The 26,812-nt window shown below is 45.1% G+C and overlaps 1 protein-coding gene across 3 annotated transcripts in view; it reads right to left on the bottom strand.

Annotated features, from left to right (window-relative positions):
* The window catches only part of SOBP (sine oculis binding protein homolog), a 119,248-nt gene that overhangs the window by 25,692 nt on the left and 66,744 nt on the right, over nucleotides 1–26,812 (bottom strand). The window lies entirely within an intron of this gene.

Raw genomic sequence — 26,812 nt, 5'->3', positions numbered from 1 at the left:
GACAACGGCAAATGACAAACTCCTTTGAGAGGTTGGCGATAATCAGCATAATGGCATTGAAATACGTAATTTAAAGGCTTTTTTGCTTATCCTAATGCTGTTGTGCTTTTTTCCCAGCTGAGTTATCACAGAAGGTATTCAGCTGCCAGCACCCTGCGCCAAACCATGGAGTGGGCACAGCCTTGCCAGAAGCTGCACAACCTGCTGTTGCTGACCAAGGTGCCCTGCATTTCCCTACCCGATCCTCCTCCAAAATGCCCACCCTGGACCTGCTCAGGCTTCCTCTCAAGAGGGACTGGGTAGCCTGAGGCATGGCCAGTGCCTGAGCAGGGTACGCAGGGGTCTGCGTGTCCAGCACCATGCTAGCCCATGGGGCAGGGGGCTTTGGTTTGGGGGTCCCTGGCAGGGATGCAGACTGTCCCCAAAGGGGAGGGCAGTTCACAGCATCTACGTTCAAGACAACTGTAACCAAGACCCTGCCTCAGCTGTCGTGGCTGGGAATTGATGCTCTTTCACTACCAAATGTTAAACAATACCAGTAACAGGCATAATCCAAAGTGTGGCTCTAAGCAGTTATCCAGCCTCGATAACCACTTTCAGTGTGCTTATTGCAAGGCATTCAGCATGTTTATTGTGGCAGGGTTTTTCTGTCCACAATGGCTCATGATAATTTTTCATAAGGATTGTTCCACTTGAATGGAGTGATTATTATAAAAAATTAAAAAAAAAAATCATTCCAGCTGAAACCTGCTGCGAAGGAACCCCGAGGCAGGCTCTAACACACTGTGAATGTGGTTACAATATAGCTCATAGCAATGCTAGGTGTGAAGGAAAACAGATTTTTACAATGTTTGGAGCTTTGTGCAAAAACAGTTGACAAAACAGAACACTGCAGTTGTCTACAACTTAAAACTGTCCTGTGATTAGTTTCTCTTTGTTTAAAAGAAACCAAAGCTTGCCTGCTTATTTGCTTTTCCTTTCCCTGATGTAACCCTCCTAAACGTCCTGTCCTCCTGAAAATCTGTACCGCAGTTTTCTGAGGAGCAAATACTGACTTTATGTCATTTAAATGCAAGACCCACTCTGTCTCCATTATTCATCCTAATTACGCACAGGTCTAAGCTACATGAAGCATAAGGAGAAAATAGAGCTATTTGGTAATTAACGGCTAATGATAAATTGATTTCATTTTTTAAATAATTGCAATTCTCATCTGTGGTATTTAAAACATAGTCTTTTCAAAGCCCTTGTGTTCCTTTGTGCTGGGGGGCTTTTTAATGTTCCCAGACAAAAGCAACGAATGTAAGTTATGCTAATGCCCGGTGGAAATCCAGGTTGGGTGTTGTTTCATCAGAGTGGCTACATGTTTGATTTTGAATATAAACAGCTGAGCTCCGTGTTTTCAACTTCAGTCTGAGGCTTTGAAACCACAGGGGGAACTTTGGATCTGAAACTACTGGTGAAGCCCACAATATGGTGGGTGAAACTTCAGGGAAACTGAATGTAGTGTGAGGTGGGCCTTGCCAAAAGGAAAGGTGTTCTCCCCAGAAACCTCCCTGGCTGAAATAACACAGAATGGGACAATAACAGCATTTAAAGTTTAAAGTCCTTAATGTGGGGTTTTTACACTCGTACCATACAAGAGTCGATTACAGGGCACATCTGTACTGCTGTTTCAGTACTGGCTAAGGCCACCACTCCAGCAGTGACATAAGTCCTAAATAAAATTAAGATGATGCAGAAGACGCAGGCCCTGAGAAACCTCATCCCACTCAAGCTGATGGGCCTTTGAGCATAACTACGTCGTGCGAGAGACGGGGGGGCAGAGCAAACCCTTGCTGAAGCCATCGAGTCCCAAGTTCAACTCTAAAGCTCCCATCAAGCCTCAAGCTCATCGTGTGGCATCATGGCTGCCATAGCTCTGCAAGCAGTGGCCCAGCATCTGCATGGTGGTGTGCCCACACAAAAAGGCCAAGAGGCAGTTCCTCTTCCTGATTTAACCTGGTCTGACAGGAGACCATTCAGGTGTGTCTGTAGCCTCCTTCTTGGTGAGCCCCATTCAAGGGTAGGGCTGTGCGGAGTCAGCCGAGTGTCTGCGCCATGCTCCTCATGGCCCTTAGCTTGTGGGTGGCAGTGGGAGAACCCGGCTTGGCAGACCAGTGCCACAGTCGTATTTGCTGATCAGGCAAGCAGGTTCAGGTTATGTGGGCAGTGATCACCTTGAGTTCTGACACCTGATTTCCAGGCCAAGACTTCCCGTGATGTGCATTCTCAAACTTCTCCTGGTCCTGAAATGATCTGGGGAAAAACTGAGCAGCCAGAAGCAAGAAGTACATCGAGTAGATGAAGCTGGGAGTCTTGGAGAACTACAGCATGTGCCTTTCCACGACGGGAGGTTTTGCTTTATGATCCTTAAGCTGTTAGTGCCACAGTGAGAGCTGCTCCCTAAAGATGACACGAATGTACCTCCTCAAACTGCTGCCACTAAAGCCGTGCAAATATCGGTAGTGAGACGCACTGTAAACACCTTGAGAACAGGACAAGAACTGTCGGCTTTGAATATTTGGGAAGGCTAAAGAAAGAAAACAAAGCTAGCAGCTGGAAAACCATTTCTGGGGCTTGGAAGTACCTCCTCGTGGTGTCCAGTGCCTGCCATCTCTTTGGGGCAGCAGGGGAAGGTCGCGCTAGGATATCCCCCTCCTTCCTCTGCCTCAGAGAGTGGAAATGCATCTTTCCTCATAAGGACGTTTACCTCCATGTCCTTGGAGAACCTTCTGCACAGTTTACATTTCCACACGCTCCACAAGCAGCAGAGCAGCTTCTCCACCCCTGGGGTGCCCAAAGTGCAGGGACCTGGTCTGAGGACCACTGCCAGCCCCTCTTGAGGGGACGGATGAGAGGGCCAGCACCACTGCCATGCCAGGAGCTCCTCACTGCTATGCAGGGGCTGCAGGGACAGGAGAACAGGACCAAGGTTTCCTCTGCAGAGCAGCTGTCAACTGGTGCCCTGAGGAAAGAAAGCCTGCATACACAAGGCTTTGCAGCACTCCCTGCATCTGGCCCCAGCAGTCAGGAAAAGAAAGGGAAATTGAGAGCAATTAACACTGTAAATGTTTCTATCAAATTCTTTTGAGAATTACGGATGCTGTTAAGTACAGGAAAACTTAAAGGCAAAAGAGGAAAGGGGCACTTTACTAGCCTCAAACAGTCTCTCACTTATTGAGTCACCAAAATCTCCCCAAGTGAGAAATCTTTACCCTTGACAACCTCACGCTACCACATCTGCAGATAACTTCAGAAGCCAGATGAAGATTTATATTCTCTAATTAATTCACTTTTTTATTCAATACCTGAATAAACATGTTCACCCTTTTTTTCCGAACAAAACTTTATTCTAGTCATATAGCAAAGTAACATTGTGAGATGGAAAATAACCCATGTGGCTCATCTGCCTAGAATTTATTTCTAGTAATATCTTATATGTACTTTTTCTCCAATATATTTTCCTTTTAATATTCAAGAGAATATAAAAATAACAATAAAACCCCCTCCATTATGTTTCCAGTGGCTCATAGGTTGGTTGACAGGACTATAAATGTAATAATGAGGAGGTTTGAGGGGCAGGTTAATGTTTTTTGCTAACACATGATGCTTTTAGCCTAAGGCATTGCTGGAGGCCAATACCACTTCCCCTGGACCAAAATCACCACTGAACAGCCATTAAAACACTCAGACTTAAATGTAATATTACTGGGTCTAGAGAATATTACTGTAATCCAGATTTGAAATATCATTAGTCCATAGAATAGCAAGTAGGAATGCAATCTGAAACCCTGAGAAATCTTTATTTACCTGTAATGAAGGCTTCTAAGTCCAATTCTTTATCTCACCTATGCCATTTTACAGTGGCTTAACTCTCACAGATTTTTGTGTTGTTTCTTCTGATTTACGCTTGTACAAGCAAGAGGCTTACAGAATAGAATTCTCTGGGTGCTCTGAAATATATTTATATATATATACATATATAAATTTGGCTATATATATACGGGGTTTTTCCACCTATCTATATAGGTCAGGGATCTTCAGTCTTTATTATTACACACAATATCATGCAATAATATTTACAGGCCAGGACCCATTATGCTATATGCGCCATAGCGTGGGCTGCAGCAGAACTGGCTGGGTCTCACAGTCTACCTGAGGCAGACCCCTTGCACACATTTCCCCACCTTTCCCAAACAGAATCCTTGAGCGACTGCATCAGCTGCTGACTTGGAAAAATAATGTTAGAGGAAGATTGACTTGATTAGGGAAAGATTGACTTGACCGTTAGTAAAAATGGATGAAGAAAAATTCCAAACTTTCCAAGAGTAGCATTGCTGGGCTTTAGTCTAGAGAGCTTTGAAGAGAGTCAAAACTGTTCCAGATTTGACTGCATGTGATTCACACTTTGAGAATTGCTTGTTTCACTGCTGGTAATGGTACACACCACCCCACGTCCCAGAATACGTTCAGTTTAAAGAGCAGCCCGCTCTCTGGAAACCACATTTGATTAGAACAGCCCTGGGCAAGAGCCAAAATCTGCCTGGATCAAGGAACAGTGCGTCACATCAGTTTCAGCCCAGGACCGAGACGTGTCACATCTCTTGCAGATTGGGCATGGAGAGTGGAATTCATTTTCCCATTTCCTCTGGAATTGGGGGCTGGAGAATACGAAGCCAAGCAAGGGAAATTGCTCGGCCGCGCACAGAGGAAGTATTCTGCTTGCCTCTAGTTTCTCTTGCTGCGAGGCACTGATGCTGGCTGAAACCCAGAGCCAGTTGGTACAGACCCAGCTCCCCTTCCCCCTTCTATTAGCACAAAATCACCACTGGAGAGAGGCTTGTTCTGAGCAACTGTTAGACTCACTCTTGGGCACTCCCATATGAAGCAGGTAAGACTGAAATAAAGGCCAGGGAAAAGAAGAGATGGGGAATGCAACAGTCTGCACATCCTCCAGATAGCGAGAGGAGGAGAAGAGAGGAGAGGAGAGGAGAGGAGAGGAGAGGAGAGGAGGGGAGAGGAGAGGAGAGGAGGGGAGAGGAGAAAAGAAGAAGGAAAAATAGAAAAGAGAGAAGAAAGAAAAAAAACAAGCAAGAAACAAACAAGAAACGAGAAAAAAAGAAAAAAAAGACTCCGTCTCCAGTAGGTAAGATTTACCATGGCTATTATGGTCCCTAGCTATCTTAAACCACTGTTTTCCAGGATTTTAGCCTTAAAAATAATAAATGAGGAGTTATAAAGGTCTGAAACTGCAGCCTAGAGCCCAACATACGGTGAACTAATGTGTGTGAAAACTTCCTTGCCTTCTTCTGCTAATGTCCCTCTTGTTTTACTAAGAACATTCCAGCCGTGAAGCCAAGCTTCCTCCAACAGGACCCGCCGGCTGCGAGGGTGGCGGGCAGCAACGAGCTTTACCAGTGACTGAAGCCTGAGGTGGGGAGAGCCAGCCCTTCACGTACCCTGCTGCCTCCTACGATGCTTTTGTCAGGCCTGAAACATTTGCTAGTTCTCAAGTAATGGAAAAGGCACCTTCTTCCTTGGTGGTTTACACCTAGCTCTTTCTAGGTAGGGTATGGATGTGGAAAAAAAGTCCCACTAGGTCTTTTCTACTCAAATGAAAAGAGATAATATGTCTTACTTAACCCTCTGCTTAGAAAGTGTTTAGCACTGGAGCGTACCTGACACCCGGCTATTTACATAAATCAAATCTATTCTTAGTAACCCCTGGATGAATCTGGGATAACTCCACTGAAGCCAGTGTTGTTTTTCCAATTTGAACCATGTAACTGAGAGTTGAATTTGGCACAAAGTATTAATTTCTCACCAACGAGGGTACATTACAGCAGAAGGCATCAGACACGCTATTCGGTAAAGAACACAATTACAGAGGACCCTTTAGTAATGCATTGTGTTACTGTAGATGGCACTCATTCCTTGCCTGTATGTATGATGCACACTGTGACTGCATAGATTTTATTATGTAAATGCATCATGGCAAACCCTTTCATACTCACAAGATCATGCAGATGATTTTCTCATTGCATGACAAGTGCAACGAAGCAGCTATGCGGAAGCTGCACCCCAGGACAAAAGAAATCAATGTATTTAAACCGTCACCCTGCAAGTGTATCACAAGCAAAGCTCTCAAGAGTGCTATGCTCTTTAGACTCTTCCTCAAAAAGGACTAACTCTGTCTTGCTTTCTCCAGGCCTCTTCCTTCCCTAGGTCTTTCCACAAAACTGCCTCTGACAACAATTTCACAGCGTACAGCAGCACTGGAAATACTCCTCATCGAACCAGCTGAGATCTGGCTGCCAAATGAAGACCAATAGCCATCACATACAAAGACTCCTAACTGTGTATTTGTTCAATGCACTGAAGTGTTTGCTTCTCTTTTAAGGGCTTTTCTTTAAATTTATTTTAACACCCACCCTGGCTCAAGTGCTCCTCATCCAGTGACTTACAGCAGTAGAAGAAGGAAGGCTATGTAGCTAGGGTGCTGAGATGGGACTTGCCAGATTGGCATTAGTCATTCCCCGCAAACACAAAATTCCTGAGTAACTCTGGACAAGGGGAAGGGTAGGCAGTGAAATAATCCAGACAGCCTGATTTTAGGTGTTTACTTTGATTGCCTGGCTCAGGTTTGTGGACAGAGGTAGGTGTCTCAGGAGGGTGGATCATGGCAGGAACCTAGCTAAGGCTCTGAACTGGTATCAGCAGCACTTCTCTCCCTCCATCCATTGCAGAGGGAATGAAGGGAGGCCAAGCTCAGGCAGGTCTCTAAAGCTGGGGGGCTTGTATGTTCTTTATTTTGAGTCTGTATCTTTGATCCTCCTTTTAAAATGGGGAGAAGGCTTCCCTTTATCTGACTAGCTTACTTAGAGCATGAGTTTTTTGAAATGGGAATCAGGTTGTCCTACACGTGTGTACAACATCCAGTGCAATCAATCACATAGAGCAGGTGCAAACCACCACCATCAAATGACCAAAGTGCAACAGTGGTATGGGGCTCTTTCTGCTCTGTGGGATCAGGAATCATGAGGGACTTTGCCCTAAAGCCCTAACTTTAGGATTTGGTTGTCTGTGACTAGGTACAGACGTGCACACACTTGCACACTCATATACGTCTTGTTATATGAAATGTTGTATGGAATGGCTTATTGCAGGACGCAATATAGTAATGGGGAAAAGGAAGACAGAGTTAAGTATAGCATATTTACTAGTAGACATGACTGAGAATATTGACTGTTCTTCACATCTACCAGGCACATTTATCACCCTGTGATATAGGAGGGGAGATGACTGAGAGGTAGGGACATGCCAGTTAACCTCAGGCACTTGTCCAAGCACAACGAGAGACCTGAGGTATGCACGAGGGTTGAAATTCCATTACAGGTTTTAAATAATTAAACACTACATGTTTGGAAGCTCATTTCTTCCTATTACTTTTTAAATAATTAATCTGTATTTACATCTATTGAACTTCATGGAGCTATACACATAACAAATTTGAGTCAAGTTACAGAAGAGAGATTTTTCCTGTCTGACAGCATTACAAATGTTTTTTGCTGTATACAGTAACTTCAGCTATTAGGGATCAGTCAAAAACTAAATCCAAGCTAGATGCTGTACATCACAGGCACATGTGTAAGGGGTTTTCTATCAAATTATTCACAAGTAATCAAAACACTAAGAGAAACTGTAAATCCCCAGAGGAAAAAAATGTGCTTCTAACATCTCAGAATAGTAACAAGTGATTCAAGTTGGAAAAGAGTAAACCAAAAAACTGCACGCATTGTTCATATTGAACATATTCATTATGTTCAAGCTAATGCTGTCAGTTCCATGTAACCTGTAGTACAGTTTGATTAAAAAATCCCACAAATTCCTGCAGCTGAAAATACTAATCTCAAAGCCTAGAATAACAGATATAACAGAGTAACAGAATCTAGAACAGCAAAAAAAAATCTTTATCTGGAGTACTTCTCTTCCTACAACACATTATTTCCCTCTATTTGCTTCTGGTTCAAGCTGAACAAGCCATTAAATACCCAGCAGGTTTCACCTAACTGGAACTACACATGAAGCACCAAAGCGAACAACCAACACTGCTCAAACCTTCAAAACAATAAAGCACTGAAACAAGCTCTTGAAACCGTAGCTCTGCCCTGGGAAATGAATTTGTAGCAATGGCATCAGGATTACATGTTTATTGTACATGTGATTTCAGCTCAAGTTAGCTTCTATTTACAAGTAAGCAGATATATATGCATTCACTTACGCAATTCTAGCTGGCATTCCTACAAATTCAATCTGAAAGTCCAACTAAGTTATTTCCTTTTCAAACAGCATTACTACTAATAGAAATGCTGCTGGCCAAACAGTTCCTTCAATTATAATAAGTGGAGCAAAGCTGCCTTCAAACTGAGATCTCAGTTACACCTGCACAGTTATTCTGGAAGTTAATTAGATTGCACAGGGGTAAATATGGACTTAATGTGCTCTTCAGAGGCCTCATGATCGCAGAAGACGTATTAGGGAGAGAAGAAAGAAACCAACTTGACTTTCAAATCCCAGGCTGGCTTTGCAAGGAAGGGAGCAAACCCATCTGTACCTGTAGGTGAAGCCTACACGGAAAGCCAGCGTCACCTTGCAGGGGAAAGGTTCGCTTAAAAAACATCTTGCAACGTTCTTATTTTGTAATTGTTATTAAAAAAGAAAAAAACCAAGGACACCTAAATCAAGTGCAGGCATTGGATCCAATAATGACAACTCTCCTGTTTGCTCCTTTGACCCATGCAGCTCTAATTCAGAGTCCTGAGGACAGAAGCTGCACATTTCCGAACAGCAGAAGACAAACAGGGCTGCAGAAGAAGGGACCACAAGGTCAGGTTTCAGTGAAAGCCAGGCTTGCATGCCAGGCACGGAGATCAAGGACCGACTAACTCAAAGCACAGGAAGAATCAGCGCTTCAGATGTCAGCTGTTTCAAGGATTACAGGCCCTCCTGTTTCTGGTGTCAAGGTAATAATCAGAACAGCGGACGCGCGAGGCTCCTTGCAGTGATAGCTGAACATGCAGCCCTCGATTTGGATTCAGTTTGGGGGATTTTGTTTCCTTTTTAGACAAAGCCAACAGCGCCAAGTATTCATATTTCAAGGCTGTTTAAGGATCAAAACCCATCTTAATAAAAAGACGAGCAAGATTCAAAGCAGAAAATTATATGGGAGCTTCACATACAGTAGGTGGAGAGGCAGGATTCTGTGACTTTTTATCAGAGGTATTCGTTTAAAGATCGGTGCTAATGACAGCTTCTTAAAAATGTGCCCCCCCCCAGTATTCATGTTTTCACATAAATCCTGATTTTGGCATATTACTGTATTGTGGAGACATCTTCTGTGTACTGGATGGCTTATGCAAATTAACCAAATGTCCTATAAATTAGTCCTGAAATGCCTGGGATAATGAGCTGCTTGCATGGTGAGCAGTGCACAGTATTCAGAGAAGGACTCTTTACAGGTTGGGAGAGCAGCAGAATATTATAAATGTGCCCAGGCTGCACAACAAGGCAGGCAGGATGCTCCGCCGGCATTGTGCTCCTCACCCCAAAAGGCTACGCTGACTGACTAGAATTAAAAAATGCAATGCTAGGAGATACCTAAACACTGAAAACCCCAGTAATTAGCTGGTAGGCAGACAATGTGCCCCTAGCTACTGAAACACAAGCCTACAGAACTTCTTAGCTGACTTGGCCAACACATTTAAACTGGTTGCAGGCTGGGTTTTCCTCCTTGCATAATTTGGATTTTCACTGAAGGCTTTTTGACATATGTTATGTATGTGAACGGTATTGTATTCGGTGCTTTTTTTGGAGATGTGCATCTGCCTACCAAAAGTCATACTTCCCTTGTGTTCCTTACCTGAGATGGAGGATGCTTCAAAACTACACTCCTGGCTGTACTTTAAGAACAAATGTTTTATGTCAGTTGCCGTTTTCTTGTGAAGCATAGATTTAAGAGCAAGCTTTATGTACAAAGGGCTGGTTCTCTACTCCTGACTCAAGCGATGCTGTCTGAGGCACATGAGGTAAATGATAATAAATCAGATGACAAATAAAAAATACACCACTTGCTTTTGGTGTGTGCTTAATTGGCATTCCACCTCTAATAATTACATCCATATTGAATTTGTGTGTGGGCACCTTCATTTGCAACATCACAATAATTAAATGACATTAGCATTCAGAAGCATTTCATTATTGTCACAGAACTGAAGTGGGGAGGGTGAGGGAAAGAGGGATGAAAACCAGAGATGGGTTTTACAAATGGAGCAATTGCCTTGCCTCCCTCCCTCTCCTCCTGGTGCTCCCAAGGCCCCACATTTTCTAACGACTCTGTGGAGCAAGCCCTCAAAGGAAGCCATTTTAACTCTTTCTCCTGCAATAACCACTGTGTACTCCTGAGCACCCTGCCTTGGAAACTTCTCCATTCACTATCCACAGATAGCATAGGAGGCTCCTCAAAGCCCACAGAACTGCTATGCAAATGGTAATAAAGCTGACTCTCTGCTATCAATGTTATTAGGATATGGCGAGCGGCTGGGCCAGCGCTCGGAGCATAAGCTTTGCAGTGACCACGGCTACTCTGATTCCATGGCTTTTTATCGCAGCTGACAGTCGTGCAGACAAAAGGGATGAGGTAAAGGCAACGCAAGCAGGAGGAATTCATCGTTGCAGTTCCACATGAGCTTCAGAAGTGCAATTATGCCCGTTTTCTGAATGGTGAGCAGAGACAAAGAAAGATAAAGCGACTTGGCCAGGGTCACAGGGAATATCTGTAACAGAGCTGAGGAGGAACAGACACCTCATTAAGGACTGGTCTAATTCCAGGCATCAAGGCAATCTTCCTTGTAAGAAGCTCAGGGCTTGTGTTCAGAGTCACAAGCCACCCAGTTTGGTCATACTGAGAAATCAAGCTGTGAGCAGTGGCAGGTAACTGACAGGTTTTTAGATGGTAAAAATCACATTTAGTAACATCTGGGCCTTACAACATTTAGGGAAGGGGACTTTCCACAGCTAACAGCACTGAGGAGCCAAACACTACAGGAACTTTGAAAACAAGTGGGGACATCAAAAATACGTTAAGTGATTTATCATGGACCTGGGGAAGAAGATGGTTAAACTGAGAGAAAGGAAAGATAGTAATGGAGGAAGACAGATATTCAGAAGGGGAAGAGACACCTAAGGAAAAAGTTGCAGGGAGCAGAAAACCAAAAACCAAGGACAAAAATAATTTAAAATGGAAGAATAGCAGATATACTTAGATGAAAACAGCTCAGCTGGAGTGCCACGGGGACGTACCCTGCCTCACCGCAGCTTTCGATAAACACGCACCAGCTTGCGTGAACCCTGGATGGAGGAGCGTGTTTGGGCTGGGGACAGTCCCACGAGGAGCAGCCCGAGGAGGTGGGCTCCCAGCGCAAGGGTACCGAGGCAGGTGAGGTGCAGCAGCCGAGCCCCCCGGTGCGCTCCACTTGCTCCCTGCTCGGCATCTGCAGCGAGTGTAACGTTAGCAGCAGCTGTTTCAATAATGTTTTAAACCTTCCTGCCCTCCTTTTCAGAGCTCCAACATGCAGATTCAAATCTCTGGACAGTCACAAGCAATTATTTTCTAATGATGCTAGAAGCAAAGCTTCCAGTCCTACAGCTTCAAAAAACCCTGCCCAGCCATGCTCTGCTCTTGACCTTTTCAAGACCTAAATACATATGAGATACCTAAATTAGATAATTGGCCAAGTATAATGCTGGTGTAAGCCGGAGGCCTTTTACCAGAGGTGACACAGGCTCCCTCTAAGCAGGAGAGAAACCGCAGGAACTCCATCCTTGCTGGTTTGCCCCCTGTGTTCAAAAGCTTCTCTGATGCTCGCTCCTCTCCTGATTTTGTGTGATTTTATTCATGCGCATCCCAGTGTTAGGTTTCACTGTGGATGTGCTTAGCTGTACAAACTGTGCCAACCGAGCTTACCGGAATGGCAATGTTGTGCAGGAGATGGTACTTTTGCAAGGGCAGCCCCAATTTCCTATTTTCCACTGTTGCATGAGAACAGCCTATCATGCCGTATAAGATATAAATGTTTTGTGGCCTTGCAGATAAACCAGATAGACAGCCGATCCATCATCATGACTCCACATCACCACCGTGGTGAAGGGATAAGGAGCGAAAGCTGATGGCTTCTGCACAACAAACAAACAAGCACAGAGGCAGTGTTTGCTCATTTCAATGTGCAAAGCTGACTTGTTTAAATATGAATATGTTGCTTATAGCCAAATTTTAGTGACAGCAGCCCCGTGGCATCTATCACTTTTTGCACGTTTGCTAAAAATAGTCACATTGTCTCTGGATTTTTTCAGATGCCACATCTGCAGGTAGTTTTCGCTCCCTCCACCCCATCTCTACACGTTACCGTTTCCCCCACCCTCCAGGGTATATTGTGCTCAGGAAGATACTAACCAGGCAAGGTTCACATGGTGTCAGAAACACCTGAAATCACTTCCCCGTCCTCACCATAAGTCTGTGCCCTTTTCTCTCTCTTCTCCTCTCACTTGCTCTCTTTCTCTATCACGCTTACAGGCAGGGGCACCAGGCACAGCTTCAAAATGCCCTCAGCGCCTTCACTGAAGAGTGAGGTTGTCTAAAAGGGAGCACACCCTGTCGAGACAGCGGAGCGGTTTCTCTCAGACCAGATCGTGATACTCACTGCTTCTCCATTAACAGATAAGTGAGCAATTTTCTCTCCCCCCTGCCCCCAGCCTACAGCACGTTATAGATATGCTTTAGAATCAAAGCACTGGCTGGAGGAACTAACAAATCTTTTCCATTTCTAGGTTTTCACTGTATATATATTCAGATGGAGCATCTGTCTCATTCAGGGTGACCTGCCTTGAGTAAGTCTCCTCCCAGAGCTCACCCAGGCACTGTGTTTACAGCTATGAAAAGGAGCAAATTCCACCCAGGAAACAAGCAGCAGTGAGAAAACACACAACGTGAAATCTAAACATTTCTGGTTCCCTCCGAGTGTTGCAATCCAGGCACTCTCCAAATCCCTCTTCTAAGACAGAGCTACGCAGAGTTCCTGGAGGATCAACAAGGTCCAGGCTATTTGGGACTTGCCCTCTTTGCAGTTTTCTAACTCTGAGAGCACTGGGAGGCCCCCATGCCCACAGCTGCTTGGACCTCCAGCATAAGTACCTGCATTCATCCGGATGGATTTTGGTGCAGGACCAGGGCTTTGCACAGCAGGGATGCGGTACCTCCACAACACTCCTGCTGTGGCGGTGCACCGTGGTATTGATGTGCTGCCACTCTGCCACTCAAAAAGGGGCTCTGAAAGTAAAAGGCAGGTTCCCCAGGCCACGCAGGATTTTGCTAGCTCAGCACCTAGGAACCTGCAGAGACCATGAACCGCAGCGCCCATCCGTCCACAAACATTCAAAAAGGCATTTTGCCTTCTGCACGCAATGTACCTGCACTAGTGGCAATCCTCAACATTTTACAGCAGAGCTATTTTCTCCGCTGTGTTAATCAGATTTGCTTTCAGCAGGTTTCTCCAGCAGCACAGGGGGGAAACTGGGCCAAACTCGTCTACACGATGGCTCCTCCCAGCACTCACACTGACTCAGCTGAGCTGGAGGCAAACAGCGGTGGGATTATAGTAAATTCGACGGAGGCAAGCACGGCCTGCTTTCCAAGAATGCGAGCAAGGTACTGCAGCTCACCCGCGCAGGCTGCTGTGGTCCGCTCGGCCCCCACCTCCTGGCTGAGCGCAGAGGGGGCCACGGAGGGACAGCAGCTCGGGGACACCCAAGGGACACATCTCTCTGGGGTGGCATCGGAGAGAAGAGCCACCACTTCTGTCACTGCAGCTGTGCGGTGACTTAGGGCAGCTGAGATTTCAGAGAGGTCTCCAAGGAAGGATTTTGATAACCAAAGCGGACAAATACCTCCATTTATGTGGGGAGTATGTCAGCAGCCTCTGGTTATTTCCTTTCACCGACCGCAGTGATCTCGAGCTAATCTTGTTTGAACTTTGGACAGCTTGCACTCATCCGGGCCGTGGCCAGGCTCGCCAGTGGGGAGACTTTCAGCCCTAGTTTGTGCTGGAGGAAAAAGGGACCTAAAGCTGGACTGCCGGACTGTGCAAGCACATCAGCTATAACCCCTCATTAAATGAACGTGGCGTGGTGAATAAGAAGGATGACAGCACAGAGCCCTGTGGCGATACACCCACTGGGGAGAAAAGCACGTGCTCAACAGAGCCCCCTGCAATCTCTCCGAAAGGAAGAGATAGGAGATGCGTAAGATAAGGCTGAACACATTTTCCAGGCCCTGCACAACCCCTGTGCCTGTAAGGGTGTGCGTGCTCCGGCCGAGGACGCCGTTCCCCCCCGGGCACGTGCTCTGGCACGGGCACCGCGTGCTGCGGGTGCGTGCACGCCCGGAGTCTCACCCACGTGCTTTTCTCATGGCACTCCGTGCTTCCAGTTTGAAGAAGAGACTGGATCCTGAAGGACCTGGCGATTCACATGAGGTACGGTCCCAGAGATTTATTAATACAAAGTGAAAAATAACTGATAAGAGAAGCATTTACCACTTCTCTCCACTGAGTCAATCTCTTAGCTCTTTAATATTTCAGTTTCCAGCATCCTTCAGCCCTTATGACTTGGTGCCGGGCCAGCTGTAATGCGATACACGAGCACAATGTCCTAGCACTATCTTCCGGCATTACATAAACCCATGTTTGGGACAGATTCTCATCCACTTTGAGACTCCTTTGCACCATGCTGGCAGCAGAAAGGGGCCACGAGCGTGCATTACACACCCACCACCTTTTGAGACTTCTTTCTGTTGCCAGAGTGATGTAAAGGCACCCCCGGCTCAAGCCAGAATCTGGCCCTTCGCTTAATGTGTTTAACAAACAAAGCTGCTGTTTGAATCCCAAAGACAGAGAGCGGGTCAGTAACTGAGTGAGCAACAAGCACTTCTTCCCTTGGCAGTTGGGAATCCACGTTGTTAGACAGTGGAAATGTATCGGGAGTGTTAGCTTCCTAACCACAAAAAAATCTCTCAGAAAACGACTGTTTCCCGTCTTGACTAAGGAGACATTAATTTCAGTGGCATGTGCAGTAATGTTCATTCAGGACTGGCCACAGGTGGTCAATTATTCCTCTGCCTGTCTAGAAGAAGCATGTTTATTCCTCATAATAAAAAGTATTAGTACAATACAGAGTTTATTGCTCAATTAGGAAAGTGACATGTAAAGAGTTACAGCCTCTTGTGGAGAATACAGCTAGAAACAAATTTTTGCAGCGAGAAACGAATTTTTGCAGCTCAATGAAATACCACCCTCCTCCCCATCAGACACACAAAAACTACACAACTTAAGTGCCAACTGACAGGTATTTTAGGACCAATATTTAACTAGCCTGTACAACCAAATATTGTATTGTACATTAAAGCTCTAGACTATAATTGTGTTCCTTTCTGTGTTTAAAACATTTTTAATTGATCATTCAGGCGCTGATTTAAAAAAAAAAAAGCACAGAATTGAATTTTGGTCCCGAGCATAAACAAAGCTGTGCATGGAGCAGAATTTGATAACACTGTATACACGCACACTTTGATCACTTTGTGGGATCCACACTCACTGCTCTGCTTGCTTCAGTTACTATGCATTGCCTGGGCAGTCAAATTGTTTTTAAATACCTAAAAGTAAACCTTGGAACCTGTTTTCTCCTATTGTGTCATATAATAATTCATAATAAATGAACTTCTCTGCAAATACCAACGGTCCTCTTGTTAGCTATTTGGAGTAAAACACAACATTAAATAATAGATATCGCTTTGCACTTCTAACATTTTAATCTCAATCTCAAATTGCATGCAAAGGCAATTAAATGACAGCATCCACATTTCAAAGCTGGAGACCAGATATCTAAACACAATGTTAGCATATAGCTAGCTTCAAGCATACTAGCAGTCCCTCTGCTTGAATTGAACAGCTCTACGTGCAAGCTTGAGGTTAGACACATGCAGAAATACACAGTTCAACTGATGGCTGTAGCTATCAAAAATGTTGGTGTCATACGGCAGGCATTTATCTAGTTAATGAACAGATATAGGCACATCTAAAGGTGGTTTAACCAATCCTAAATCAGCACCTAATTATTTTGAGTAAATCACACTCTAGAAGTACTTGCCTTCCTCTGTTAACTGTCAATGGGACCTAGCAAGAGAGTCCAGCCCAGATACCAAACACTGAGATGCTACAGCTAGGCATGTGAACTGAACCGTGTCCTAAACCAAAGGGTGCTGTGGAACTGGGAAGAAATGTGGCACAGATGAAAACCAGACTGAAATGTGGACCCAGCTGAAGCTCAGACTGAAACATCCATTGCCTCACTGTGAGTGCAACTGAGAGCAACGTCTGACCACCTGAATCCCACAGGAGTGTTATCCTGAGGGATATCAAGCACAAGGAGACATGCACGCTCCTTAAAAACAGAAGTAACCTCCGGCATGATGGAGGTTTCACTGAAGTTGTTGATGCTAGTTTGGCGCAAGGTGTACAGCATGGAAATAATTCAGATTACTATGAGCGAAATGGACCCTGCTTCTAAAGAAGAGCTGTGCTCAAGATATTGCTGCACATTGATCTGCATCTACACCCACTGGCAAGACCCCAGCCTGCAAATGAAAGCATGAACAAGAAAACTTTGTGTAGGGAAAAAGACATTTCTTCCCAGAGAGAGAGACAACAGCGCACTGAAATCACACTGTGCAAGACAACATTTATAAAAATGTTGACAGATATCATCCCCCATTTGACTTATGGAGCCATCAAAAGCTCACTTCCACAGAGCATTTTTGGACCCTTTAGTTGACTCAATCACCAATTTAGAATCTGTCAGACTTCATTATGCAGATTAAGAGTCTGTGCTTGGTTTCATTTGTTATGCATTAATAAGAGAGCATTGGTGACTATCCTCTCGCACAACCAATGCCTTTCTGCCATTACATAGTAAATTTTGTTCTTTCTAGTGTTCGAAAAAAACCTCAACACAACAGCAACACGGCTTAGTTGCTATGCAAAGACTTAGAGCCACTGCATAGGGATCAGTTCCAGAGTTTGGTTTGATTTGAACCAAGCCAGGCAAATTATGCCTGGATGTGATGTGAAGAGGTTTTCCTGCTTGCCTGTTTCTCTCATCTACAGGTGAAGCGTGTGCTCAGGCCAGACCAGCCCCAGGATCTCCACAACCCTGCGCGATCCCGACACGCGTTTACTGCCCTCCAACTCGATGCCTGGTGCAGTTAAAATCCTCAGTACCAACAGGCAGATTTATTATGAATGCTGGTAGGGATCTTTTTTCTCTCTCATTGACTAGATGTGACTCAAAAAGTTAATGGTAATTGCTCTCATCTTCATTTAGCAATGAGAGAGAGAGAGAAATGGGAGCAATTTGCAGATCTGAGAACAGGTCATTACAGGTGTGTTATATTAGTGTATTCATGAGCCCCCTGGGACAGCCATGCTGCGATATCCAATAACTTTCTTAATGTGTAATTACACACCATTGGACTATAATTGATTAATTGAAAAGAGAATGTAGGCAGATGCTAGGCCAAGGCTGCTGCTGCTCATTAAATGAATATGTCCTTGCTTCTTTTTAATAAGTTAAGTGAACTACTCAAAAGCAATTAAGTGAGGACTGAAATTCATTAGATTTTAAGTAATTATTGGTATTAACTTCCATAATAAAATGCAGGATTTATATTTTGGGGTTTTTTTTCCCATCCCGAAAGCAATATAATACATGTCACTGCTGAGATGTAAAAAAGGTGCCTGCTACAGACAGCAGTGAGCAGTGAGATACACGCTCCTTGCAGACAGATCTTCTTCGGTGTGCCTTCAGATAACTGCGTGGTGTTAATCTGACTTTTGGGGATGTCATTCCTGGAAGCCCTGTACAGTCCTAGGGATTCCCAAAGAGAGGGGCCACACACTCAATATCCCAGAGCACCCCCAAGCCTCCCTGCAGTCCAGCTGAATGGTGGCCAGGCTCTTCTCAACCCTCCTTCCCACGGGCTGGGTCTTAACTCTGAGAAATAAAAAGAGCATGGGCTCCTGATTTTCAAAATCCTACTCTTTTACTGCTGTATGTTGGCTCTCAAAGGGGTCAAAGCTTTCAGACTTTTTTCCTTTTTAATGGGGAGGACAACGCATGCAGCAAGATGACACATAAGCCAACTGCACCATTACAGAAAGTCACACTGGTCTACGTAAGCTTCTTTTCAGACCTGACAAAACCCGTTCTCATTAACACCCTGCATGAGCGAGAGCCAGGGTCAGAGGTGCAAAAGGACCTGAGCAGCAGGGGACTAAAGCCAGTTTTATGGCCTGACCTGTGCTGCAGGTACGGCCGTGGCGAGGTGCGGTGCGAGGGACGGCTCCTCCCAGGTAGCTGCCAAGGCGCCCCACGGGCCCGACTGAGTCATCTGCATCTCCTGCACAGACCCCGGGAAGAAAATATTTATAGTTCTGGGTGATGACTTTGGAAATTTTATTTCCAGTTTATGTGGAAGGAAATCCGATGAATTTTACTTCACCGCACTTCACTTCCCTTGGAACAAGGCATATCTTTATTCTTTAACGTTCTATAAAAACTGTCTGAATTTTATTTAAATTGGTTATGAATGCCAGTTTCATAAAGCAAAGCCACGATTCACAACTGGTTTTCTTTCCAAGGGATACAAACCTGCTTTTTTTTTTTCACTTTTATAGAGGTTTGGGTGGGAGGATGGCTGACAATTTTTTTCAGGCTTTTTTACTTTAAAATTTTTTTAAATCATTATTAAGAAGTAGCCTGCTAAAAAAATGCATTTTCAGCTAACAGTTTCTTAACTTTTTACTTGTTTAAATTCCCGGTCAATGAAAAGATTGGTATTTTTGTAAGCTATTTTTGAAAAAGCAATTTTTCAATGAGAATATGCTTAATATGAAAATTATAACTTCAGTAAACACATCAAATAAGGAAAGCAAAGAGTAAAAATAGAGTAATACAACACAGTATTGCAGTGAGGAGAAATTAGGGTTGGAGAAATTATTCAGAGGTCACCAGTAATTGCACATTTATTAATTAAAATTTTATGCTTGTTCTGGGAAGGAAGATGACAGAATTTGAGCTGTAATGGGATTTTAATTATTCTCCTTTTTAACAAATGCATTTTCCTTCTCTTTTGAAATAATAATAATATTAACAGTGATGTTAAAAATTAGAAAACATGTCTCCTTCTGAGGAAAGGCAGGCTTGTGCTCACGAAGTGTCAAGTGTCACATCCTAAAATAATGCTCGTGTATTGGTATGAAGGAAAATGCTAAACTAGAGACACTGGGGTGAAGTTGCTTGCTATTTCTAGTGTACCCGAGGCGAGTGCTGCGGGAAAGGGGATATAACTCGCTCTTGGCTCTGGGAGGCCAAACACCCACCGTCGGTAGCCATGGTCTTTCCCAAATCTGCCCTGTTCCCATTGCCCGTCTTCCCTTGCCGCCTGCCCCTCTCCCTGTCACACCTTTTATTCCATCTCTTTAGCTCCCTGAATCATCTTCCTTAATTTGGTTCACTGGACCAAAAAGGTGGGGATTATGTAGAGCTACTGGGGCTACCAGCCTGCTTGTGCAGGAAGCTGCGTCCCTGCCCATGGGGGAGCTTCGTTCCTTTTATCCCCATCCTTTTCCCTTCCTTCTCCCTGCTCCCCATGCCCCTGGGGATTTTATACCTTGTATTTTATGTGTCGCTGGGAACTGGCAGAGACTTACCCTCCTCGCTGCTCAGAAAGGTTAATGGCACACCTCTGCCCACCTCTGCAGGAGGCGTGGGGAATCCCTCGCCCTCCTCAATGCTGTAGCTCACGGTCACTCGCTAACCCCGAGTATAAACGGAGTGAGGTTTGGGTCTTATTTCCAGCAGAGTTGCTATCTCAGACTTGCTACGACAGGGTTGTATTTTCTGTAAGTTCCTACGGCTGGTCTCTGATTGCAGCCTTCAGCTTAAATATTATTAATAAAGATCATGTTTTCTGTGCTACAAATCAGCTGTTAGCTGGCCTACAGCAATTTTTGGTCAGAGAGGGGGAAAGATGTCTCAAAGCAGTCGTTCGTCTTCTCTTGCCTACAGAATACAGGGTGTCATTCAGAGCCTACTTAAAGTTAAGGGGAGGAATCCTATTGATTTCGCTGGGCTTTGGATCAGAGGTTGTGGAGTCCTGATCATGGTGTGAGTCAAGAAAAAAAAGCATGTTTCTTTAGCAGGACGGTGGTGCAGGACAGGGGAAGGGGAACAGAAGGCCTGAAAGACCAAGGAAATCTCTCAAGACCACTGAGAAGGTCTGCTGTGGCCCCAGGAACAGGACCCAAACCTCCCAGGTCCGGCCCATGCTGCCGTAACGCGAGCGACGGCCTTCACTTCCATTCCGGGGGAGAAAAAACATATAATTAAAAAGCAGGGCAAGAAAGACACAGCCTGCGCGCTGGGCAAGACAGTGGGCGCATTTGTTCTAAACCAGTAAATAAATCAGCGCAGGCAGGCACAGAGCCTATCATTTCCCGGGGACGGCATATCGCGGGGCTGCTGGCAGGCTGCAGCTCTGGTTTTGGTCCTGCATTATCCCGGCGAGATGCCTATGGGGGGCAGCCAGAGCCCCGCGGGTGCCGACCTGCGTAGGCAGGCAGCGGGCAGGGAGGGTCGGCCGGAGCCGGGTGTCGGGGCTCCCCTCTCCCCCCGGGGCTGCAAACCTGCCCCTGGGCTGAGCGCTGCCTTTTTTCAGTGTGTTTCCTCAGTGCCCGTGGACTTCATCAGTCTTTAGGAGCGTGCGTAAGGTGAACACCACACAGCCCTTCGTCCGGCCTGGCAGCAATTAAGGACCAAAAAAACCCGTGACACTAATTTTGCCTGGTTTGTTGCCCTTGCTTGAAAAGAAACAGAATGCAAGTTTTTTTGGCGGGGTTTTGGGGAGGTTCTTTTTAAAATATTCTGCTATAACTCATGAACATTTAGTTTTTGAAAACGAAACATTACAGGCGATTAGTCTACAATATGACCTCAGCGTCACTGTTATTTCAGTCACGAGAAAGGTTGAATTTCATGTGGCCAAGATTACTGAGGTTTTAAGAACATCAGTATCAATTCACTGCTACAATTGCTTTTCTCGATATTTTTGTTCCAGAGCCATAACCGCCACTCTGACAGCTCTCTGTGCCTGATCCAAAGTCCCTGAAACCAACGGCGGGCTCTCTGTCGGCTGTTACGGGTTTTGCACAGCCATTTGCTCGAATCGCTGCATACGCCACGGTGCAGCTGATGGAGCAGCACCAGTTGCTCTCAGACTGCGGTGGCAAACTGAGCAAGAAACTGATGAAATCCATCGGTAAACCACCAAAAAATAGCACCAGCGGTGAGATGCAGCAAACATCGAGTGATGCTGAAACAGTGCTAGTCACCACCGTGGAGGTTTTAATTCTCGGCAGGCTTGGTACCACTAGCTCCACGACCTGGAGCTCCACAGGGTGTCACAGGTCTCGTCCCCCTGTCCCATCCCACCTCTCCAGGGTGGCAAAATCGCCTCCTGACCGCAAGGTCAGTACCTTAAAGGCTAGATGTGGCCCTGCATCCCTCAGAGCTTGCTAGGCAGCAGTCCCGCTCCAGCTTTCCGGCTGAAAAAGCTCTGCGCATCCCAAAGCCTGGGCCAGGATGAAGGAAGCGTTCCGCCGCTCCCTCTGCCGGTTTGCACCTAACAGGGTGAAGGAAGAGCCAGGGAGAGCTACAAAGAGAAGAAGAGCCTTTGCTTTCTTTCTCCTTGCTGCTAAGAATAAGGAGGCAGCATGGGAGACAAAAAGGGTGGAAAGGCAAGAGAAGGGATGAGCAAAGCTATCTCCCCCTAATTCAGTCCTTTGAAGGCACTGTGATTGTAAATGGATGGAGAGGTATTTTCTTTTAACGCTGAAGCACTAACAGGCAGCGGTGTTGCTTGACACTGGGGCACAGGGAACAGGACAGGTACCTTAAAAAAAAAAAGAATTCAAACCTCACTTTCTGAAACCAAAACTCTCATGGCCTCCAAAGGATACCAATATGCATATTTACATTTAATTTGACTACAACTACAAAACCTACTGGCCTCACCTGACCACAAATATTCTCAGTGCTTTTTAAAATCAGTCTTGTAGGTATGAAATCTTTGCCATATTCCAGTACCGTAACGCTGAGGTTAACCTGCCTGCATCCTTGCTGCCCTGTCGGGATGCCCCACATGTGCCATGCTCCCTGACCCTGCCTCTAGCGCTGGAACAGCAGAGCAAAGCAGCATGACTTCAACTGAAGCATCAGCTGTAGCTCTGGCTCCTCTCAGCCTTGCCATAGCCTCCCCAAAGGCCTTTTTCTCATAGGAGAGTATTCTACCTTTCATGTTTCAGTTTTCAGAGCTTTCTCTGCCTCTTTTTGTTAGTGATTAAAGATAACTGGCCGTAGGTGAGTTTGCATTAAATCCAATAACAAGCATGTTTTATTTTGTGTCTTTTACATAACAGCTTCCAAGCACCAGGACTACCTGATAATTCATCGCATACTGGACTCACAAATTTATCCTCCCAGAGCAGAACTACTAGGAGCAGGCTTTTTGATTCCAAGGAAAAAAAGATCGTGATTTTACTGCAGGAAAACCATGGATCACAGCTGGGTGTGAGACTGGAAATGAATTTTTTTTCAGGGTGTTTATGTTTTGTTTGGTTATTTGTTTGCTTTACATATAATCCCATAGCGGTGGGTGGTACTCAGATCATCTCCATAAACAAATGATCTGGAAAGCAACCTGGCGTTTAATTTCCTTAACCCATCAAACCCTCCTTTGCTCATACAGCAGCATGCCAATCTGAAACCTTGACTCAATATTCTGGGTAACTGCAGGGAGGGGGGAGGCCGAACTGTTGGTTTTTCTTTCCCACTTTTGTTAAAAGGCATCCAAGCATGGCTCTTCCTACCCTGACTAACCTGGGTAAGTGCCAGATTGATTTTTCCTTTCTCTAGGCAATGGCTCAGGAATTTCAGCCGGCTAGAGCCGGGGCTGTGGGCTTTTCACTGGCCTTTTCACTCCAGCCTACCCTTTCTCCGCAGCTAATCCCATCTCACTCCCCACATCCACTATTAGCTGGACTGTACTGCTCCTTGACAATCAGCTTCCAGAGGACTAAATTCTGCCTTTTCCTTCTGGAAACAAAGAGCTGTGCCTGAAAGAAAAGCTTCCAGCCACTCGTGGAATAAGAAATTAAAATCCTGAGGCAGCGCCTATGGGAGAAGAGTGGACGGCTGGCCAAGACAGCATGCTGGCCTGGCTCTTTAAAAATAAATTTGTTTTATGTGGTTCCCGGTACTCATCGTGGGTAGCTAAACTTAAGAAAACATGATTCTCAAAAATACTGAAAAGTTCACAAGGAAAATTTGATGTCCTCACTGACTAGAGCACCTTAACCGCTTTGTTTCCTGTGCTCTACGACAAATGGCACGACACGATGGATCTGGATTTAGCGCAGGAAGCGAACACCCTAACCTAATCCCATAACTGCACAATGGCTTTCTACACCAACCAAAATCTTTAATTGTCACTGCTTTTCTTGACGCTCAGAACTACCGTAAGCACTTCAGGGGTTTCTTTTGCCTAAATGATACCTCTTTCTTCCTCCTACTTGCTATCAAGCTCTCTCTCTCAAAAAAACCCCAAATAGCTGAGTTGTACGTCACTACCCAAATTATCTCCTCTTCTGAGGAGTAAGCAATGAAGAAGGCATACAATCTGTAATACTCTATGCTACTGCGCTTTCAAATCTCTCCAAGGACTGAGGAGTTAAAGCTTGCTGTGTGTGCCTGTGACCTGGGATGTTAAGATTCAGCCGGTGTAGCGCGGCTCTTGCGGGAGAGCCCTGGCACGCAGACCCCAGCAGCAGCACCCCAGCCCCTGGATCCTGCCTGGCAGCGCCCTCCCAGCACAAGCATTTCCCAAACAGAGGAGCCTGCGCTTGCCGGAACAAACCTTGCTGGAAAATGGCAGCTGAACCCTAAAGCAAAGAAAGCACTTTTGAGCCGAAGCCTCCAATTTCACCTGACAGGCTATTACAGTACTTACTCTCAACTGCACTGAGAAAACTCCAAGGATTTCCCGATTCTCAAAAGCATAACCAAGTTTCAGTTTCTTTCATTTAAAAAATCTCAGCTTTTTGCTCAGCCAGCATCTGACTTGCACTGGTAGAATCTGGGTAAGTTTTTACCATCGGGAAAATGTTTTTTTTAGAGGAAGCAGCTGCGCCCACTCCTTTCTTTCATATTTTTTTTTCCCTCTCCCCTCCCAAGGAGACAATTCCTAGCATAAACGTAGAAATACTGACTAGCCTTTAGGAGAAAGATGCTGTCTTAATGGCTAGTTCCTGTGAAATTTGCTTTACTCTCAAGCACATTTTAATACAGCATTGCTTCCCAAAAAGTAAAAATACAGAAAGAAAACCACTACCTCACTGTGAAACATGTAGCATCTTCGACAAGTAACACTAGTTCCCCCACCACCAAAGCCTAGGCTCAACATCATATTGTCACTGAAAGTTCCTAAAATACATCTTTAAAGATAGCAGAGGTACATATTCATTATTTTTCTACTATTTTTTTTCACATACAAATTGAGTACAGATTACATCCCTGCCAATTTTGTTTCCAATAGCATAGGAAAAATAAAACTATGACAAACTGCTTTTATTACTTCCTTAAACAAGAACTGAAACTTGTCCAAAAAAGCACATGAAGGACTAACTTGGATGACTTGAGCTTTTGCCAGGTACAGGAGTGATATAATAAAGCAAAAACGTAAATGCATATTAATAGAGGAATAATTAACTGGGCATTAAAAGAGTGCTTGATTTTCATAGCACAGAGAGGGTTAATTGGTTCGTTGCTTGCTTGCACTAAAAATAAAGCAGATTTTTCAATCGAAATAATACATGACTTGTTTTATATCGTGTTGTCTCCCAACTCTAGTCCTGAACTCCTCCAACGCCAAGAAGCCCTATTGACTTTGGGGACATCTTGGTGTGCTGTGATGCTTCGTCAGGCCTGATTTGACCAGTGGCACAGTAATTAAGCATGGCCTTGAAGAAACAGTTTCACTTATTTGGCACAAGAATTGTGACTGCACCAGGGAATTGCTTTTTGTGTTTGTCTAGTTTCCTCCCCTTAGGACGTAACCCTGCTGCCCCTGAAACCAACAGGAACTTTGCGAGGGGTTTAAGAGGGAGCAAGATCAGGTCTTATGGGTCACGTTGCTTTTGGCTGGGAAGAATCATCGTGGGAACAAACCGACCCTTTCTAGTGACACCTGTGGCTCTAAAAAGCATCGTCATGACCTAACCGGGGGTTGGCTCAGCACAGGGGATGCCTGGGCAGTAGGAGAACCTGTGGGCCCACTAGTGCAGGTGTGGCCGAGATGCTCTGCACTCCTTGGGCTGCTGCCCTCCGGTCCGGGCTTCTCTGATCAACCGCCTGAATCTGGGGGCCAGCTTCGGCACGGGGTTACGTCGGCTCATCAGCTCGACTTCGCTGCATGTCGCGCCTGGGACACCAAGATTAGCGTTTGGCCCTGCATCCTCTACAGGAGAGGCAGACACGGGTTTTAATGCAGAGGAAACACAGCTTGCTCCTCCACCGCCACCCACCTCTTCTATAGTTATAACGAGAAAAAAACGTGTTGTTGTTTCAAAATATAACCCCGTGTTCTGACTCTCCACAAATATTTCCATTTAGCCAAACGATACATTTTACTTAAGTACGGCCGAGAAGAAAGGCGAATGCGAGGGAGAGATCTACCAATTCATTTAAAACTCTCTTTACAAAAGCCATGCGTGAATCTCTCTTAAATGTATTACAATTCATTCTCTGTTTACTTTAGGCAAACAGAAAAACTCATCGTGGAGCACTCATTTTCGCAAGCTAATCAAGAACATTAGGTCCCAACAGATTCATTTAATAGAAATATAATAGGCATTCCTGCTTGCTTTTAATTGTGCCTAGCTGCAAATGCTAAAATGAACAGCGAATTAACCCTGCCTTGGAACAGAGATCTTTTCACAGCTGATATCATCTCTCTTACGGCTTGTAAACACTCCAGGCTCCCTGTGTGTGCTTTCCTGGCTTTTGCTCTTTCCCCGCAGCAGAGGAGAGGAGTGGAGAGGAGAGGATGCTCTCGCCTGCATGCAGCTAGGAAGGGGAGGAATAGGAGAGCTCTAAAGGGAGTACTGCGTGTCAGCAGAACAAAACATGGTGCCGCCGCCCGAATACATGGCAGAGCTAAAAGGTGGATGGGAGAGTGAGTTTTGGGGCGCCTGGGGGGGTGGGGGGGGCTTTTCGTGCATCACCAGCCACTCCCTGCATGGCTCTCCCTGATTTCCCGTGTGACACAAGGTAGTACGACAAGGCCATTCACGTGCTGTCATCAAATATAAGAGATTTTTCAAGCAATTTGAGATCTTAAATTGTTCACGGATAGCAGAACTAGCATTAGAACGCTAAACAGGAAAAAAAAAACCTATCATATTTCATAATGTATGTCATAATGAACAAAAGCCTTTCAAAAAAAAAAAAACTGTTTTCACTGTGCTAAAGTAACAAACTAGACTTGTTGTAA

This window comes from Haliaeetus albicilla, chromosome 17 (assembly GCF_947461875.1).
Source record: "Haliaeetus albicilla chromosome 17, bHalAlb1.1, whole genome shotgun sequence".
Lineage (NCBI taxonomy): Eukaryota > Metazoa > Chordata > Aves > Accipitriformes > Accipitridae > Haliaeetus > Haliaeetus albicilla.
The sequence above is the reverse complement of the archived record's forward strand: the minus strand, read 5'-3'. Positions and strand labels throughout refer to the sequence as shown.